Below are 22445 nucleotides of genomic sequence, written 5' to 3'. Positions count from 1 at the left end.
CATCACCATAGAGACAGTCCCCCCACCGCAAGAGTGGGCGGAGCTTGGGATGGGCCTGCTGACAAGACTGAGCCAATGGCAGAGATCCGGCCCGCCAGGCAGATGACACAGGGCCCTCCATTGTGACCTATGACCCCTAGTGGCCACAGGATTTGAGCACACCCCGGGAAAGGCTACGCAGGCACAAGGGAGCCCCTGGTGCGGACTGCTTCAGGGCATTGGCAGAGCACGCCAGGTACCTCTTTCCCACTTTCCTGAGGATATCAGTAGGCAAGGCATCCCCACTCAGCATCTCTTGCCTCTCTCTGTCTCTCTCTGCTTGTCTTCGTTCTCTGAAATCTCTTCCTTCTCCCCCTTGTCACTTCACACCTTGGAGTGCCTGACACAGGGCCTTGAGACGAAAGAACAAAGGGGGAAGGCCTCTGGCTCTACTGCTTGCCCATGGGGAGAGAAGTTCTGGTAGTCCATCTGGAAGGTCCAGAGAGTAGTGATTGATTGGGGAGCTACATCACGGGCGGACCTGGCCAGGTGAAGCTCCCTGACAAGTGGCAGCCTCTCCGGAGACTACTAATTCCGCTGATAACATTCTATGCAAATAACCAGCTGAGTGCCATGGGCAGAAAACATTGACACATACCTGCCAGAGGCCTATTCTGGGTCTGAAGAGTCCACCCTGGTCTCCAGCAACTCATCATCTCAGCACACACTTTGCCTGCACGCATGGAAACCGCCTCTCTCCACGAATGTCTTCACCTGCTAGGAAACACACGATGTCACTCAGCCAAAGGAGAGCACAGGCAAAGTCAACTGAAGCCCCCGTTTTCAAGATTTTGCCCTCTGCTGCTCCACAGCCTCCGGCGGCACACTGCATGTGCGTCACTTCTCGGTAGACAAGGCCGAAATCCAGGCATCCAGGGCCCCAGCCGTCCACAGTCTACGGATGGCGGCATATGGATCACCTCTTTGCCTCGTACAGCAGGGAGGCCTGGGCCCTAGACTGGCTCCGCTAGAGCTCCACGACCTCAGCTATTTTCCCTGACCTTTGACCCGTGCCCTCGTGAGTGTGTCATCTCTACTTCCACTTCTCTTCCCACCACACTGAATCCGCCACCTGCGGATACCTGAGCGTGGACATCAACATCTATCACTGGCTGCAGTGTCACAGGTCACTAGGTGTCTAGGCTCAGGCTGACCTTGGCTGTCTTCTGCCCAGGCAAGGAGCCTAATCCTTCCAAGGAAATCAGGACACGTGCTCACTGGCCGACATCCTTTCTTTCATCCACACAGCGGTCTAGATGAGGGGAAAGAGGCCAGGTAGGCCAGGTGAAGGCTGAGTGTGGGGCCTAAGGCTTCTTTCCCAATCACCATGGTGACAGCCACCGCAAGGCTGGGCGGAACTTCTGACGGGGACGAGTCACAAACACTCAGCCAATAGGAGAGGTCCAGCCTAACCGGCCAGTTCCGCAGAGCCCTCCATTTTACCCATGGACAGACAACGGCCCCTTGCGTCTTTGGACACAAAATCGAGGGCACCCAGGGAATAACTTCACAGTAGGCAACCCCTGATGTGAACACGTTCGACACACCGGGACAGCAGGCAGGTACCTCTTTTCCACTTACGCTAGGATATCACTAGGCAAGGCGCCCTTCCTCAGCATCTGTGGCCTCTCTGTATGTGTTCACTCAGAGGAATCTCTTCGTTCTACCCCTGAGACACATCACAAGTATGAGGGGCCTGAGAGAGAGCCTAGACATGGAACGGGGGAGGGTTCCGGCTGTACTGCTTCCCCGTGGGTAGAAAATAGCAGGTAGTCTCTCTGGAAGGTCTTAGCTTCTGTTGACTGACACGCGCAATACAGTAGGGGCGGACCCTGGCCAGGTGGAGCTTGTGGGCAGATGCAACCTCTCCGGCGACGAATAATTGCGCTGCTGCTTTGTATGGTGAAAACCTCCCCCCGCCAAGGGGGATGGGTAGAGAACATTGACCCACACCCGCCAGGGGCCTTTCTTGGGACTAAAGATCCCAACATGGTCTCAACGTCGTCACCCACTCAACACGCAACTTTCCTGCACACGTAATCCTGCCTTTCTCCGTCAGGGCCCTATCCTACCAGGAAAAAAAGCAAGCCGCTCAAAAAGGCCCATGCCAGGGAAATCGAGGAAACACTGCCAGTTCCCCAATTTTTGCTGTCTACATGTCCCCGCCTTCGGTGCAAGGCTGCCTATGTGTCCGGGCTCCGAAGGCAAGGCCGAAATCCTGGCAGCCTGGGCCCCAGCAGTGCAATGGTTGATGGACGTGGGGACACGGATGACCTGTTCGCCACATCCTTGGGCCCTTCACTGGCTCGCCATTCAGCTCCACGACGTCCACTACTGGCCCTGGCCTTTGCTTTGGCTGGTGCCCCATTAAACGTGTGCTCCGGAGCGATCTTTCTCCACCCATCACTAGCATTCTGCCACCAGGGGATATGTGAGTGTGGGAGTCAGCATTTGTCACTGGCAGCAGTGTCACAAGTCACTAGACTTCCAGCTACCCGCTGACCTAGGCTGCCTTCTGCCCCAGGCAAGGTCCCGAATCCTTTATCCCAGATGCTGACACCTGGGCCCTGGCGGACATTGATTTTTATCAACACAGAGGTCTGAGTGAGGGTCAGAGGGCCAGGTAGGTGAAGTCAAGGCCAGGTGGGCGGGGCTAAGGCTTCTTTGCCATCACCATAGAGACAGTCCCCCCACCGCAAGAGTGGGCGGAGCTTGGGATGGGCCTGCTGACAAGACTGAGCCAATGGCAGAGATCCGGCCCGCCAGGCAGATGACACAGGGCCCTCCATTGTGACCTATGACCCCTAGTGGCCACAGGATTTGAGCACACCCCGGGAAAGGCTACGCAGGCACAAGGGAGCCCCTGGTGCGGACTGCTTCAGGGCATTGGCAGAGCACGCCAGGTACCTCTTTCCCACTTTCCTGAGGATATCAGTAGGCAAGGCATCCCCACTCAGCATCTCTTGCCTCTCTCTGTCTCTCTCTGCTTGTCTTCGTTCTCTGAAATCTCTTCCTTCTCCCCCTTGTCACTTCACACCTTGGAGTGCCTGAAAGAGGGCCTGGAGACGAAAGAGCAAAGGGGGAAGGCCTCTGGCTCTACTGCTTGCCCATGGGGAGAGAAGTTCTGGTAGTCCATCTGGAAGGTCCAGAGAGTAGTGATTGATTGGGGAGCTACATCACGGGCGGACCTGGCCAGGTGAAGCTCCCTGACAAGTGGCAGCCTCTCCGGAGACTACTAATTCCGCTGATAACATTCTATGCAAATAACCAGCTGAGTGTCATGGGCAGAAAACATTGACACATACCTGCCAGAGGCCTATTCTGGGTCTGAAGAGTCCACCCTGGTCTCCAGCAACTCATCATCTCAGCACACACTTTGCCTGCACGCATGGAAACCGCCTCTCTCCACGAATGTCTTCACCTGCTAGGAAACACACGATGTCACTCAGCCAAAGGAGAGCACAGGCAAAGTCAACTGAAGCCCCCGTTTTCAAGATTTTGCCCTCTGCTGCTCCACAGCCTCCGGCGGCACACTGCATGTGCGTCACTTCTCGGTAGACAAGGCCGAAATCCGGGCATCCAGGGCCCCAGCCGTCCACAGTCTACGGATGGCGGCATATGGATCACCTCTTTGCCTCGTACAGCAGGGAGGCCTGGGCCCTAGACTGGCTCCGCTAGAGCTCCACAACCTCAGCTATTTTCCCTGACCTTTGACCCGTGCCCTCGTGAGTGTGTCATCTCTACTTCCACTTCTCTTCCCACCACACTGAATCCGCCACCTGCGGATACCTGAGCGTGGACATCAACATCTATCACTGGCTGCAGTGTCACAGGTCACTAGGTGTCTAGGCTCAGGCTGACCTTGGCTGTCTTCTGCCCAGGCAAGGAGCCTAATCCTTCCAAGGAAATCAGGACACGTGCTCACTGGCCGACATCCTTTCTTTCATCCACACAGCGGTCTAGATGAGGGGAAAGAGGCCAGGTAGGCCAGGTGAAGGCTGAGTGTGGGGCCTAAGGCTTCTTTCCCAATCACCATGGTGACAGCCACCGCAAGGCTGGGCGGAACTTCTGACGGGGACGAGTCACAAACACTCAGCCAATAGGAGAGGTCCAGCCTAACCGGCCAGTTCCGCAGAGCCCTCCATTTTACCCATGGACAGACAACGGCCCCTTGCGTCTTTGGACACAAAATCGAGGGCACCCAGGGAATAACTTCACAGTAGGCAACCCCTGATGTGAACACGTTCGACACACCGGGACAGCAGGCAGGTACCTCTTTTCCACTTACGCTAGGATATCACTAGGCAAGGCGCCCTTCCTCAGCATCTGTGGCCTCTCTGTATGTGTTCACTCAGAGGAATCTCTTCGTTCTACCCCTGAGACACATCACAAGTATGAGGGGCCTGAGAGAGAGCCTAGACATGGAACGGGGGAGGGTTCCGGCTGTACTGCTTCCCCGTGGGTAGAAAATAGCAGGTAGTCTCTCTGGAAGGTCTTAGCTTCTGTTGACTGACACGCGTAATACAGTAGGGGCGGACCCTGGCCAGGTGGAGCTTGTGGGCAGATGCAACCTCTCCGGCGACGAATAATTGCGCTGCTGCTTTGTATAGTGAAAACCTCCCCCCGCCAAGGGGGATGGGTAGAGAACATTGACCCACACCCGCCAGGGGCCTTTCTTGGGACTAAAGATCCCAACATGGTCTCAACGTCGTCACCCACTCAACACGCAACTTTCCTGCACACGTAATCCTGCCTTTCTCCGTCAGGGCCCTATCCTACCAGGAAAAAAAGCAAGCCGCTCAAAAAGGCCCATGCCAGGGAAATCGAGGAAACACTGCCAGTTCCCCAATTTTTGCTGTCTACATGTCCCCGCCTTCGGTGCAAGGCTGCCTATGTGTCCGGGCTCCGAAGGCAAGGCCGAAATCCTGGCAGCCTGGGCCCCAGCAGTGCAATGGTTGATGGACGTGGGGACACGGATGACCTGTTCGCCACATCCTTGGGCCCTTCACTGGCTCGCCATTCAGCTCCACGACGTCCACTACTGGCCCTGGCCTTTGCTTTGGCTGGTGCCCCATTAAACGTGTGCTCCGGAGCGATCTTTCTCCACCCATCACTAGCATTCTGCCACCAGGGGATATGTGAGTGTGGGAGTCAGCATTTGTCACTGGCAGCAGTGTCACAAGTCACTAGACTTCCAGCTACCCGCTGACCTAGGCTGCCTTCTGCCCCAGGCAAGGTCCCGAATCCTTTATCCCAGATGCTGACACCTGGGCCCTGGCGGACATTGATTTTTATCAACACAGAGGTCTGAGTGAGGGTCAGAGGGCCAGGTAGGTGAAGTCAAGGCCAGGTGGGCGGGGCTAAGGCTTCTTTGCCATCACCATAGAGACAGTCCCCCCACCGCAAGAGTGGGCGGAGCTTGGGATGGGCCTGCTGACAAGACTGAGCCAATGGCAGAGATCCGGCCCGCCAGGCAGATGACACAGGGCCCTCCATTGTGACCTATGACCCCTAGTGGCCACAGGATTTGAGCACACCCCGGGAAAGGCTACGCAGACACAAGGGAGCCCCTGGTGCGGACTGCTTCAGGGCATTGGCAGAGCACGCCAGGTACCTCTTTCCCACTTTCCTGAGGATATCAGTAGGCAAGGCATCCCCACTCAGCATCTCTTGCCTCTCTCTGTCTCTCTCTGCTTGTCTTCGTTCTCTGAAATCTCTTCCTTCTCCCCCTTGTCACTTCACACCTTGGAGTGCCTGAAAGAGGGCCTGGAGACGAAAGAGCAAAGGGGGAAGGCCTCTGGCTCTACTGGTTGCCCAGGGGCAGATAAGATCTACTAGTCTACCTTTAAGGTCTAGAGAGTAGCCATCGATTGGGGAGCTACATCACGGACGGACCTGGCCAGGTGAAGCTTGCTGACATGCAGCAGCCTCTCCGGAGACTACTAATTCCGCGTATAACATTCTATGCAAATACCCGGCTGAGTGCCATGGGCAGAAAACATTGACACATACCTGCCAGAGGTCTATCCTGGGTCTGAAGAGTCCACCCTGGTCTCCAACCACTCATCATCTCAGCAGACACTTTGCCTGCACGCATGGAATCCGCCTCTCTCCACGAATGCCTTCTCCTGCTAGGAAACACAGGATGTCACTCAGCCAAAGGAGAGCACAGGCAAAGTCAACTGAAGCCCCCATTTGCAAGATTTTGCCCTCTGCTGGGCCACAGCCTCCGCTGGCACAGTGCATGTGTGTCACTTCTCCGAAGACAAGGCCGCAATCTGGGCATCCAGGGCCCCAGCAGTCCAGAGTCCAAGCATGGCGGCATATGGATCACCTCTTTGCCACGTACAGGAGGGAGGTCTGGGCCCTACACTGGCTCCGCTAGAGCTCCACGACCTCAGCTATTTTCCCTGACTTTTGGCCCGTGCCCTCGTGTGTGTGTCATCCCTAGTTACACTTCTTCTCCGACCACTCTGAATCTGCCACCTGCGGATACATGAGCATGAAAATTAACATCTGTCACTGCCTGCAGTGTCACAGGTCACTAGGTGTCTAGGCTCAGGCTGACCTTGGCTGTCTTCGGCCCAGGCAAGGAGCCTAATCCTTCAAAGGCAATGAGGACACGTGGTCATTGGCCGACATTCTTTCTTTCATCCACACAGCGGTCTAGATGAGGCTAAAGAGGCCAGGTAGGCCAGGTGAAGGCTGAGTGCGGGGCCTAAGGCTTCTTTCCCAATCACCATGGAGACAGCCACCGGAAGGCTGGCCGGAACTTCTGACGGGGACGGGTCACAAACACTGAGCCAATAGGAGAGGTGCAGCCTAACCGGCCAGTTTCGCAGAGCCCTCCATCGTACCCATGTACACACAACGGCCCGTTGTGTCTTTGGCCTCACAATGGAGGGCACCCAGGGAGTAGCTTCACTGTGGGCGTCTCTTGATGTGGAGAGGTTGGACACACTGGGACAGCAGGCAGGTATCTCTGTTCTGCTTACGCTAGAGTATCAGTAGGCAAGGCGCACTTCTTCAGCATCTATGTTCCCTCTCTGTATGTGGACATTCAGAGAAATCTGTTCATTATACCCCTCAGACACATCACAAGTGTGAGGGACCTGGGAAACAGCCTGGAGATGAGACGGGGGAGGCTTCTGGCTAGACCGCTTCCCCATGAGCAGACAATAGCAGTTAGTCTCTCTAGAAGGTCTTAGCTTCTGTTGGTTGACATGGGCAATACAGTAGGGGCGGACCCTGGCCAGGTGGAGCTTGTGGGCAGATGCAACCTCTCTGGTGACGAATAATTCCACTGCTTCTTTGTATGGTGAAAACTCTTCGCGGCCAAGTGGACTGGGAAGAGAACATTGACTCACACCTGCCAGGGGCCTTTCCAGGGAGTGAAGATCCCAACCTGGTCTCAACATTGTCACCCTCTCAGCACACACCTTTCCTGAACACATAATCCTGCCTTTCTCCATCAGTGCCTTATCCTACTAGGAAAAAAAGCATGCCGCTCAAAAAGGCCAATGCCAGGGATATCGAGGAGACACTGCCATTTTCCAAATTTTTGCTGTTGACATATCCCCGCCTCCCCTGCAAGGCAGCGTATGTGGCCGGGCTGCGAAGGCAAAGCCGAAATCCCTGCAGCCTGGGCCCTAGCAGTACAGTGGTTTATGGACGTGGGGACACGAACGACCTGTTCGCCACATACAGGAGGGATCCTTGGGCCCACCCCTGGGTCGCCATTCAGTTCCACAACGTCCACTACTGGCCCTGGCCTTTTCCGGTTCCCACTGAACGTGTGCTTCACAGCGATGTTTCTCCACCCATCACTATTGTTCTGCCACCAGGGGATATGTGAGTGTGGGAGTCACCATTTGTCACTGGCATAGTGTCACAAGTCACTAGACTTCCAGGTTCCAGCTGACCTAGGCTTCCTTCTGCCCCAGGCACGGTCCCGAATCCTTTATCCCAGATGCTGACACCTGGGCACGGGCAGACATTCATTTTTTTCAACACAGAGGTCTGAGTGAGGGTCAGCAGTTCAGGTAGGTGAAGTGAAGGCCAGGTGGTCAAGGCTAAGGCTTGTTTGCCATCACCATGGAGACAGTCCCCACACCGCAAGAGTGGCAGAGCTTATGATTGGCCTGGTGACAAGACTGAGCCACTAGCTGAGATCCGGCCCGCCAGGCAGATGACACAGGGCCCTCCATTGTGACCTAGGACACCTAGTGGCCACAGGATTTGAGCACACCCTGGGAAAGGCTACGCAGGCACAAGGGAGCCCCTGGTGCGGACTGCTTCAGGGCATTGGCACAGCAGGCCAGGTACCTCTTTCCCACTTTCCTGAGCATATCAGTACGCAAGGCATCCCCACTCAGCATCTCTTGCCTCTCTCTGTCTCTCTCTCGATGTGTTCCTTCTCTGAAATCTCTTCCTTCTCCCCCTTGGCACTTCACACCTTGGAGTGCCTGACAGAGGGCCCAGAGACGAAAGAGCAAAGGGGGAAGGCCTCTGGCTCTACTGGTTGCCCATGGGCAGAGAAGATCTGCTAGTCTATCTGGAAGGTCTAGAGAGTAGCCATCGATTGGGGAGCTACATCATGGGCAGACCCTGGCCAGGTGAAGCTTGCTGACATGTGACAGCCTCCCCAGAGACTACTAATTCCGCTGATAACATTGTATGGAAGTACCCTGGTCAGTGCGCTGGGCAGAAAACGTTGACACATACCTGCCAGAGTCCTATCCTGGGTCCGAAAAGTTCACCCTGGTCTCCATAGACTGATCATCTCAGTACACACTTTGCCTGCACACACGGAATCCGCCTATCTCCACGAATGCCTTCTCTTGCTAGGAAACACACGATGTCACTCAGCCAAAGAGAGCACAGGCAAAGGCAAGCGAAGCCCCCATTTTCAAGTTTTTGCCCTCTGCTGCTTTACAGCCTCCGGTGGCACACTGCATGTGCGTCACTTCTCCGAAGACAAGGCCGAAATCCAGGCACCCAGGGCCCCAGCAGTCCAGAGTCTGCGGATGGTGGCATATGGATCACCTCTTTGCCATGTAGAGGACGGAGGCCTCGGCCCTACACTGGCTCCGCTAGAGCTCCATGACCTCAGCTATTTTCCCTGACCTTTGGCCCGTGCCCTCGTGGGTGTGTGATCTCTACTTACACTTCTCCTCCGAGCACTCTGAATCTGCCACCTGAGGATACGTGAGCATGGAAATCAACATCTATCACTGGCTGCAGTGTCACAGGTCACTTGGTGTCTAGGCTCGGGCGGACCTTGGCTGTCTTCTGCCCAGGGAAGGAGCTTAATCCTTCAAAGGAAATAAGGACACATGGTCAGTGGCCGACAGCCTTTCTTTCATCCACACAGCAGTCTAGGTGAGTGTAAAGAGGCCAGGTAGGCCAGGTGAAGGCTGAGTGCGGGGCCTAAGGCTTCTTTCCCGATCACCATGGAGACAGCCACCGGAAGGCTGGCCGGAACTTCTGACGGGGACGGGTCACAAGCAGTGAGCAATAGGAGAGGTGCAGCCTAACCGGCCAGTTCCGCAGAGCCCTCCATTTTACCCATGGACACACAACAGCCCCGTGTGTTTTTCGTCACAAAATCGAGGGCACTCAGGGAATAACTTCACAGTAGTGAACCCCTGATGTGGACAGGTTCGACACACTGTGACAGCAGGCAGGTACCTCTTTTCCACTTATGCTAGGATATCAGTAGTCCAGACGCCCTTCCTCAGCATCTAATGCCCCTCCGTTTAAGTGTTTGTTCAGAGAAGTCTCTTCATTCTACCTCTGAGACACATCACATGTATGAGGGGCCTGAGATAGAGCCTGGAGATGGAACGGGGGAGGCTTCTGGCTGTACCGCTTCCCCATGGGCAGAGAATAGCAGGTAGTCTCTCTGGAATGTCTTAGCTTCTGTTGATTGACAGGAGCAATACAGTAGGGTGGACCCTGGCCAGTTGGAGCTTGTGGGCAGATGCAACTTTCCAGGCCAGTAATAATTCCTCTGCTCCTTTGTCTGGTGCAACCCCCCCCCAAATGGGATGGGCAGAGAACATTGACCCACACCTGCCAGGGGCCTTTCCTGGGACAAAAGATCCCAAACTGGTCTCAACGTTATCACCCTCTCAGCAGACACGTTTCCTGCACACATAATCCTGTTTTTCTCCGTCAGTGCCTTACCCTACTGAGAAAAAAAGCATGCCGCTGAAAAAGACAATGCCAGGGAAATCGAGGAGACACTGCCATTTTGCAAATTTTTGCTGTCTCCATGTCCCCGCCTCTGGTGGAAAGCTGCCTATGTGGCTGGGATCTGAAGGCAAGGCCGAAATCCTGGCAGCCTGGGCCCCAGCAGTCCAATGGTTTATGGACGTGGGGAGACGGATGACCTGTTTGCCACATACAGAAAATGAACATTCAATATAGAACATAAAGTATGGAATAGAGAATATAGAATATAGAAAAATGTGGAATATTGAACATAGACTATAAAGTGTAGAATACGAAACATAGATTATGAAATAAAGTATAAATGACACAGAACATAGAATATATAGAATATAGAAGACAATAGAATATAGAATGTAAAATATAGAATACACAATATAGAAGAAAACAGAATATAGAAAAATATAGACTATAGAAGGACAAATGTAGAATTGGAATATAGAATACAGAAAAATATAGTATGTAAAAAGACAGAATATGGAAGAATATAGACTATAGAATACAGAATATAGAGGAATTTAAAATATGGAATGTAAAATATAGAATATGGAATAAAAAATATGCAATATAGAATATGGAAGAATATCGTATGAAGAAAAATATAGAATATAGAACATCGAATATAGAATACAGAGTATGGAATATAGAATATACAAAAATACAGAATGTAGAAAAACATCGAAGAACACAGATCATAGAATACAGAGACTTTAAAATATAGAAGATGATACAGAGAACACTGAAGATACAATACAGAATATGAAAGAACTTTGAAAATAGAAGAATATAGCATATAGAGGATTTGGAATAAAGAAGAGTACAGAATATACGTTATAGAAGAACATAGCATAAAGAATACAGAATATAGAAGAAAATAGAATATAAATTCAGAATATAGAATACAGAAGAATATAAAATGTACGATGTAGAATAGCAATTATGGAATGCAAACTATAGAAAGAAGAATATAGGAGAATATAAATTACAGAATATAGAAGATTATAAATTATACAATATACATGATTATGGAAAATACAATGTAGACTATAAAATGTAGAATATAGAAGAAAATGGAATACAGAATATACAAGAATATGGAATGTTGAATATAGTATCAAGAATATGGAATATAGAATACACAAAAATATAGTATAGGTAAAGTATAGAAAGTAGAAGATTGAACATAGAACATAGAATATAGAAAAATATAGACTGTAGAATTTAGAATACAGAATGTAGAATATAGAAGATTTTAGAATATAGAATGTAGAATATACAGTATAGAATACAGAATATGGAATATACAACCTAGACTATGGAAAAATATAGAAATAGAATATACAAGAATATAGAACATAGAAGAATATAGAATATAAAATACAGGATACAGAGTATAGAAGAATTTAGAACGTAGAATATAGAATATGGACTATAGAATAGAGAGAAATATAGTATATAGAATATAGAACATAGAAGATACAATACAGAATATAAAAGAAAAAAGAATATAGATTATAGAAGAAAACAGAACATGGAAAATATGAGAATGTAGAATATAATTATAGAAGAATATAGAATGTTGAAAAATACAGAATACAGAATATAGGAAAACATAGAGCATAAATTTAGAATATAGATGATACAGATATATGAATGCAGAATATAGAAGAATAAAGAATATAGATGACAGACTACAGAATATAGAAGATAGAACATAGAAGAAAATAAGAGTATTGACAAATATAGGGTATAGGATACACACTACTGAAGAATATAGACTACAGAAAGTAGAAGAATATAGATTACAAACTATAGAAGAATATAGAATGTAGAATAGAGAATATGGAATAGACTATACAAGAGAATATTAGATTACAGAAGAATATAGAGATTAGAAGGCAGAATATACAATAAAAATATAGAAGATAGAATACAGAATTCAGAAAAATTTAGAACATAAAATGTAGAGTATAGAAGAAAATAGAATATAAAATGTAGAATGGAGAACATGGAATATGGAATAGAGTATAGAGAAGAATAAAGAATATTGAAAAACTTAGAACATAGAATGTAGACTGTAGAATATTGAATACAGAATTTAGAATGTACAATATAGAATACAGCAGATAGAAGAATATAGATTACAAGTGAAGAATATAGAATAAGAATGTAGAAGAGTATAGAATGCAGGACATAGAAGAATATAGAATATAGAATGCAGAATGTAGAAAATAGAATAAGGAATATAGAATGTAGAATACAGAAGAATATAGTATATAAAAATATAGAATATAGAACATTGAATATGGAATATAGAATACAGAGTATGAAATAGAGAATATAGAAAAATACAGAATAGAGATAAATATAGACTATAGAATAGAGTATGTACAAAGTAGAATTCAGAATATAAAATACAGAACATAGAATATAGAGGAATATAGATTATGGAATATAGAAGATTCTGGAATATAGAATGTAGAGTTAAATATAGAATATAGGAGATGGAATATAAGAGAATATAGAATGCAGAATATAATATACAGAATATGCAATATGGAATATAGGATACAGAAAATTATAAAATATATAGACTATAGAAAAATATTGAATATAGAATACAGACAATGGAATGTAGAAAAATATAGAATACAGAATATAAAACATAGAATAAAAATACATAACAGAGAGAATAAACATTACAGAACATAGAAGATTACGGAATGTAGAATGTAAAATACAGAATATACAATATAGAAGAATATATGATACAGACTATGGAAGAATATATAGTATAGAATGTAGAATATACAATACAGAAAATTATATAGAAAAGTATAGAATATAGGAAAAACAATATGCAACACAGAGTATGGAATATAGAATATAGAAGAATATAGAACATAGAATATAGAATGTAGAACACAAAATATAAAATATGAAATAAAGCATAAAGAACACAGAATATAGAAGAATATAGATTAAAGAATATAGACGATAACGGAATATAGAATATAAAATGCAGAATATACAATATAGAAGAATATAGAATACAGAATATAGACGAATATAGAATATAGAAGGAAGAATGAAGAATATGGAATATAGAATACAGAAAAATATAGTATGTAGAAAAATATAGAACATGGAAGAATATAGAATACAGAACATAGAATGTGGAAAAATTTTAAATATACAATGCAGAAAGTAGAATATGGAACATGAAATGTGCAATATAGAATATAGAGGAATAATGTATGTAGAAAAATATAGAATATAGAACATCAAATACAGAATAGAGTATGGAATATAGAATATAGAAAAATATAGAATACATATGAACATAGATTATAGAATGTAAAGAATTTCAAATATAGAATATGGAACATAGAACACTGAAGATAGAATACAGAATATAAAAGACCTTTGAAAATAGAAGAATATAGTGTATAGAGGATTTGGAATAAATAAGGATATAGAATATACATTATAGAAGAATATAGCATAGATAACAGAATATAGAAGAACACAGAACATATGTTTAGAATATAGAATACAGAGGAATATAAAATGTACAACGTGGAATACAGATTACAGAATGCAAAGTATAGGAAAATATAGATTATAGAATATAGAAGATTATAAATTATACAATACAGAAGATTATGGAATACAGAATGTAGAATGTAAAATACAGAATGTACGAGAATATGGAATATGGAATATAGAAGAACATAGAATGTTGAATATAGTATCAAGAATATGGAATATAGAATACATAAAAATACAGTATGTGTAAAAATATAGAAAATGGAACATTGAATATAGAACATAGAATATAGAAAAATATAGAATATAGAATACAGAATGTAGAATATAGAAGATTTTAGAATATAGAATGTAGAATACACAATATGGAATATAGAATACAGAAGAATATAGTATAGAGAAAAATATAGAATATACAACATAGAACATCAAATATAGAATAGAGAGTATGGAATATAGGAAAATATAGAATATAGAAGAACATAGAATTTAGAATGTGGAATATGGGATATAGAAGAATTTGGAATATAGAATATGGAATATACAATACAGGGTATTAATAGAGAATATAGAAAAGTATAGAATAGAGATAAATATAGACTATAGAATAGAGTATATACAAAGTACAATACAGAATATAAAATACAGAATAAAGAACATAGAATTTAGAAGAATATACATTACAGAATATAGAAGATTCTGGAATATAGAATATAGAAGATGGAATATAAGAGAATACAGAATGTAGAATATAGTTTACAGAATATGCAATATGGAATATAGAATACTGAAAATTATAAAAAAATATAGACTATAGGAAAAAACATTGAATATAGAATACAGACAATGGAATATAGAAAATTATAGAATGTAGAATACAGAATATAAAATATAGAATAAAAAATACATAATATAGAGATATACATTATAAAATACAGAAGATTATGGAATATAGAATGTAGAATGTAAAATACAGAATATACAATATAGAACAATATATGGTACAGACTATAGAAGAATATAGAATGTAGAATATAGAATACAGAAAATTATACAGAAAAATATAGAATATAGAAAAAGAACATTGAATATAGAACACAGAGTATGGAATATAGAATATAGAAAAACATACAATGTAGACTACAAAATATAGAATATGAAGTAAAGCATAAACAGCACAGAATATAGAATATAGATTATAGAATATAGAAATAATGGAATATAGAATGTAAAATACAGAATCTACAAAATAGAAGAATATAGAATTCAGAATATAGAATAATATAGAATACAGAAGGAAGAATGTAGAATATGGAATGTAGAATATAGAAAATTATAGTATATAGAAAAATATAGAATATGGAAGAACATAAAGAATTTAGAATGTAGAATACAGAACATAGAATATGGAAGAATTTAAAATATACAATGTAGAATATAGAATATGGAATATAGAAGAATATTGTATGTAGAATATAGAATACAGAGTATGGGATATAGAATATACAAAAATATAGAATATAGAAGAACATAGATTATAGAATATAGAGAATTTAAAATATAGAATATGGAACACTGAAAATAGAATACAGAATACAAAAGAACTTGGAAAATAGAAGAATATAGTGTATTTCATATTTTACATTCTACATTCCATAATTTTCTGTATTCTATAATCTGTATTCTAGTCTTTATTCTATATTTTATATTGTATTTTCTGTATTCTACATTCTACTTTCTATATTCTAAATTCTGTATTACATGTTCTTGTATAATCTATATTCTGTACTGCATAGTTTTCTACTGTGTATATTCTTCTATAATGTATATTCTATATTCTTCTGTATTCTATATTCTATTCTTCTATATTCTCTATTCTTCCGTATTGTGTATTCTACGTTCTACTATATTTTTCTTGTATTTTCTATAGCCTTCTATATTCTATATTCTTCTATATTCTAAATTTATATTCAATATTCTTCTATATTCTGTATTCTATATTCTTCTGTAATGTATATTCTATAATCCATATTCTTGTTTATATTCTTCTGTATTCCATATTCTTGTATATTCTATTTTCTATATTCTTTTACATTCTATATCTTCTGTGTTCTGTGTTCTATGTTCAGTTTTCTTCTATGTACTATTCCTTCTATATTCCATATTCTATATTCTAAATTCTTCTATATTCTATATTCCACATTCTAAATTCTATGTTTTTCTATATTCTATATTTTCCTATATCCTATATGCCATACTCTCTATTCTATATTCGATGTTCTATATTCTATATTTTTCTCTATACTATATTCTTCTGTATTCTATATTCCATATTGTATAGTCTACATTTTAAAATCTTCTATATTCTACATTCTATATTAAACATTTGCAATTTTTCTATATTCTATATTTTTCTATATTCAATCTTCTATTTTCTATATATTTACATATACTATACTTTTGTGTATTCTATATTCCATATTCTCTATACTGTACTCAACATTCTATATTCTTTTCTGCAGGACTCTCCGTTCAGGTCTATTCTTGCCTGCGGGACTCTCCGTCGGGGCCTATTCTTGCCTACAGGGCTCCTCTATTCTGGCCTGTTCTTGCCTGTGGAACTCTCTGTTCCGGCCTGTTCTCGCCTGCAGGCCTCTCCGTTAGGGCCTCTTCTTACCTGCGGGGCTCCTCTATTCGGGCCTATCCTGGCCTGCGGGACTCTCCGTCGGGGCCTATTCTTGCCTACAGGGCTCCTCTATTCTGGCCTGTTCTTGCCTGTGGGACTCTCTGTTCCGGCCTGTTCTCGCCTGCAGGCCTCTCCGTTAGGGCCTCTTCTTACCTGCGGGGCTCCTCTATTTCGGGCCTATCCTGGCCTGCGGGACTCTCCGTCCGGGCCTATTCTCGCCTGCGGAACCTTCCGTTCGGGCCCATTCGTGCCTGTGGGACACTCTGTTCGGTCCTATTCTTGCCTGTGGGATCATTCGTTTGGGCCTATTCTTGCCTGTGGAACCTCCGTTCGGGCCTAATCTTGCCTGCGGGAGCATCCTTTCCTTCCTCCTCTTGCCTGCGGGGCTCTTCTATTTGGGCCTGCTCGTGCCTACGGAGCTCCGTTATTCAGGCCTGTTTGAGCCTGCGGGCCTCCGTTATTCGGGCCTGTTCGTGCGTGCGGGGCTCCGCTCTTGGGGCCGTTCATCAGTGCGGGGCTCCGCTCTTGGGGCCGTTCATCAGTGCGGGGCTCCGCTCTTGGGGCCGTTCATCAGTGCGGGGCTCCGCTCTTGGGGCCGTTCATCAGTGCGGGGCTCCGCTCTTGGGGCCGTTCATCAGTGCGGGGCTCCGCTCTTGGGGCCTGCTCGTGCCTGCGGAGCTCCGGCATTGGTGAGTGTTCTCGTGTGGCGGGTTCCGCTATTCGGCGTGTTCGTACGTGCCAGGCTCCGCTATTCCGGCCTGTTCGTGCCTGTGGGGCTCCTCTATTCGGGCATGTTCTTGCCTGCGGGACTCCTCTGTGCGGTCCTATTCTTGCCTTCGGGACTCTGTTCGGGCTGATTCTTGGCTACAGGAATCTCCGTTCTGGCCTATTCTTGCCTGTAGCACTCTCCATTTGGGCCTATTCTTTCCTGCGGGACTCTCCGTTCAGGTCTATTTTTGCCTGCGGGACCCTGTTCAGGCCTATTCTTGCCTACAGGGCTCCTCTGTTCTGGCCTGTGGGAATCTCCCTTCGGGCTTATTCTCGTCTGCGGGACTCTCGGTATGGGCCTGTTGTCGCCTTCGGGACTCTCCGTTCGGGCCCTTTCTCGGCTGCCGGACTCTCCTTTTGGGCCTGTTCTCGCCTGCAGGACTCTCCTTTTGGGCCTATTCTCAACTCCAGGCTTCTCTGTTAGGGTCTCTTCTTTCCTGGGGGATTCTGTTTGGGCCTATTCTTACCTGCGGGGCTCCTCTATTCGGGCCTATTCTTGCCCACGGGACTGTGTAAGGGCCTTTTCTTGCCAGCCGGGCTCTAATTCAGGCGTATTCTTGCCTGCGTGACTCTGTTCGGGCCTATTCTTGCCTGCGTGAGTCCCAGTTCGGGACTATTCTTGCCTGCGTGAGTCCCAGTTCAGGACTATTCTTGCCTGCGGGACTCTCCTTTCAGGCTTCCTCTTGTCTGCGGGGCTCCTCTATTCGGGCCTCTTCGTGCCTGTGGAGCTCCGTTATTCAGGCCTTTTCCTGCGTGCGGGGCTCCACTATTTGGGCCTGTTCTTGCCTGTGGGGCTCCTCTATTAAGGGATATTTTTGCCTGCCGGACTCTCAGTTTGGGCCTATCCTTGCCTGCGGGACTCTCCATTTGGGCCTATACTTGCTTGCAGAACTCTCCGTTTGGGCCTGTTCTTTCCTGCGGGACTCTCTGTTCGGGCCTATTCATGCCTGCGGGACTCTCTGTTCGGGCCTATTCATGCCTGTGGAGCTCTCCTTTCAGGCTTCGCCTTACCTGCGGGGCTCCGCTATTCGGGCCTGCTCGTGCGTGCGGACTACCCTATACGACTATACGATACAGAATATAGATTATAGAAGAACATAGAATACAGAATTTGGAATATAGAAAATAGAATGTAGAATAAAAGAAAAGAATGTAGAATACAGAATATAAAATATAAAATGAAGAGTATTGATTACGGAGTATAGAATATAGAAAATTCTGAAATGTAGAATGTAAAATATAGAAGAATATAGAATGCATACTATAGCAGAATACAGAAGAATATAGGATATAGAATATAGAATATGGAACATAAGATATACCATACAGAAAAACAGAATATAGAAAGATAAAGAATATAGAACATAGAACTTTAAATATACAATATAAAATACAGAGAATGGAATATAGAACCTAGATTATGGAAGAATATAGAAATAGAATATAGAATTTAGAATGTACAGTACAGAATATAAAATATAGAATTTAGAACGTAGAATATAGAATATGGACTATAGAATATAGAGGAATATAGTATATGGAAGAACATAGACGATACAATACAGAATATAAAAGAAAAAAAGAATACAGAAGAATATAGAGTATAGAAGAATAAGGAATATGGAAAATAGGAGAAAGTAGAATATAATTATAGAAGAATGTAGAATATTGAAAAATATAGAATACAGAATATAGGAAAACATAGAGCATAAATTTAGAAGATATAGGATATAGAATGCAGAATATAGAAGAATAAAGGATATAGATGACAGACTACAGAATATAGAAGATAGAATGTAGAAGAAAATAGAATATTGACAAACGGAATATAGGGTATAGGATATACAGTATTGAAGAATAGAGAATAAAGTAGAAAAATACAGATGACAAAATATAGAAGAATATAGAATGGAGAATAGAGAATATAAGAGAATAGATTACAGAAGAATATAGAATATAGAGATTAGAAGGTAGAATATACATAAAAAATATAGAATATAGAATTCAGAAAAAATTTAGAATATAAAATGCAGAATATAGAATATAGAAGAAAATGGAATGGAGAATGGAGAACATAGAATATGGGATAGGGAATAGAGAAGAATAAAGAATATTGAAAAATTCAGAATATAGAATGTAGACTAGAATATTGAATATAGAATTTAGAATGTACAATATGGAATATAGCAGGTAGAAGAATATAGATTACAACAGAAGAATATAGAATGTAGAATAAGAATGTAGAAGAGTATAGAATACAGAACATAGAAGAATAAAATGCAGAATGTAGAATACAGAAGAATATAGGATATAAAAAATATAGAATATAGAACATCGAATATGGAATATAGAATACAGAGTATGAAATAGAGAATATAGAAAAATATTGAATAGACTTAAAGAATGTAGAATAGAGTATGTACAAAGTAGAATAAAGAACATAGAATACAGAAGAATATAGATTATAGAATATTCTGGAATATAGAATTAAATATAGAATATAGAAGATGGAATAAAAGAAAATATAGAATGTAGAATATAGTTTACAGAATATGCAATATGGAATATAGAATACAGAAAATTATAAAAAATATAGAATATAGAAAACATTGAGTATAGAATACAGACAATGGAATATAGAAAAATAAAGAATTTAGAATACAGGATATAGAATATAAAATATAGAACAAAATACATAATATAGAGAATATACATTATACAATATAGAAGATTATGGAATATAGAATGTAGAATGTAAAATACAGAATTTACAATATAGAAAAATATATGATACAGACTATAGAAGAATATAGAGTAAAGAATGAATATAGAATACAGAAAATTGTATAGAAAAATATAGATTATAGAAAAAGAACATTGAATATAGAACACAGAGTATGGAATATGTAATATAGAAAAATATAGAATATAGAATGTAGAATACAAAATATAGAATATAAAATAAAGGGTAAAGAACACAGATTATAGAAGAATATAGAATATAGAAGATAACAGAATATAGAATTTAAAATACAGACTACACTATAGAAGAATACAGAATATAGTAGGATATAGAAGGAAGAATATAGAATATGCAATAGAGAATACAGAAAAATATAGTATATAGAAAAATATAGACGAAGTATATGGAAGAATATAGAATTTAGAATATAGAATACAGAGCATAGAATATGGAAGAATTTAAAATATACAATGTGGAATATAGAATATGGAATATAGAAGAATATTGTATGTAGAAAAATGTAGAATATAGAATACAGAGTATGGGATATAGAATATACAAAAATATAGAATATAGAAGAACATAGATTATAGAATATAGAGAATTTAAAATATAGAATATGGAACATAGAACACGGAAGATACAATACAGAATATAAAAGAACGTTGTAAACAGAACAATATAGTGTATAGAGGATTTGGAATAAAGAAGAATATAGAATATACATTATAGAAGAATACAGCATACAGAATACAGGATATAGAAGAAAATAGAATATAAATTTAGAATATGGAATGCAGAAGAATAAAATGTACAATGTAGAATACAGATTATACAATGCAAAGTATACAGTGAAGAATACACAGAAGTATATAATAAAAAAATAAATCATACAGTATAGAAAATAATGGAATATAGAATGTACAATGTAAAATATAGAATATAGAAGAACATAGAATACGAAATATAGAATATAGAATGTACAAGGGTATGGAAAATACAAGAAAAAGAATATAGTAGAATGTAGAATACAGAATATTGAAGAATACAGAATATGGAATAGAGAATACAGAAGAATTAGGATATAGAATACAGAATATACATTATAGAAGAATGTACACAGTAGAAGACTATACAAGGAAGAATATAGATTACTGAAGAACATAGAATACAGAATTTAGAATATAGAATGTAGACTACAGAATATAAAATATAGAATAAAGACTATAGAATATAGAATACAGATTGTAGAATACAGAGAATTATGGAATGTAGAATGTAAAATATAAAAGAATACAGAATTTAAAAGAATACAGAATGTAGACTACAGAATATGGAACATAGAATATACCACACAGAAAAATATAGTATATATAAAAATAAAGAATATAGAACATAGAACTTTGAATATACAATATAGAATACAGAGTATGGAATATAGAACCTAGAATATGTAAAAATACAGAAAGAGAATATAAAAGAATATAGAATATAGGAGAATATAGAATTTAGAATGTAGAATATAAAGTACAGAATATAGAATATAGAAGAATTTAGAACGTAGAACATAGAATATAGAGGAATACAGTATATAGAAGAACATAGGACATAGAAAATACAATGCAGAATATAAAAGAAAAAAGAATATAGAGTATAGAAGAATATGGAATATGGACAATAGGAGAATGTAGAGTATAATTATAGAAGAATATAGAAAACTGAAAAACAATACAGAATATAGGAAAATATAGAGCAAAAATTTAGAAGATATAGGATATAGAATGCAGAATATAGAAGAATACAGAATATAGATGACAGACTACAGAAAATAGAAGATAGAACATAGAAGAAAATAGACTATGGACAAATATGGAATATAAGGTACCGGATATATACTATTGAAGAATATAGAATAAAGTAGAAGAATATAGATTACAGACTATAGAAGAATATAGAATGTAGAATAGAGAATATGGAATAGAGAATACAAGAGAATATTAGATTACAGAAGAATATAGAATATAGAGATTAGAAGGTAGAATAAACACTAAAAAATACAGAATATAGAAGAATATAGAATTCAGAAAAATTTAGAATAGAAAATGTCAAATATAGAAGAAAATGGAATGTAGAATAGAGAACATAGAATGTGGAATAGAGTATAGAGAAGAATAAAGAATATTACAAAATTTAGAATGTAGACTGTAGAATATTTAATATACAATTCAGAATGTACAATACAGAATATAGCAGATAGAAGAATATAGATTATAAGAGAAGAATATAGAATGTAGAATAAGAATGTAGAAGAGTATAGAATACAGAACATAGAAGACTATAGAATGCAGAATGTAGAATATGGAATATATAATATAGAATACAGAAGAATATAGTATATAAAAATATTGAATATAGAACATAGAATAT

The sequence above is a fragment of the Loxodonta africana genome, unplaced genomic scaffold (assembly GCF_030014295.1).
Source record: "Loxodonta africana isolate mLoxAfr1 unplaced genomic scaffold, mLoxAfr1.hap2 scaffold_31, whole genome shotgun sequence".
Classification (NCBI taxonomy): domain Eukaryota; kingdom Metazoa; phylum Chordata; class Mammalia; order Proboscidea; family Elephantidae; genus Loxodonta; species Loxodonta africana.
Note: the sequence above shows the minus strand (reverse complement) of the source record.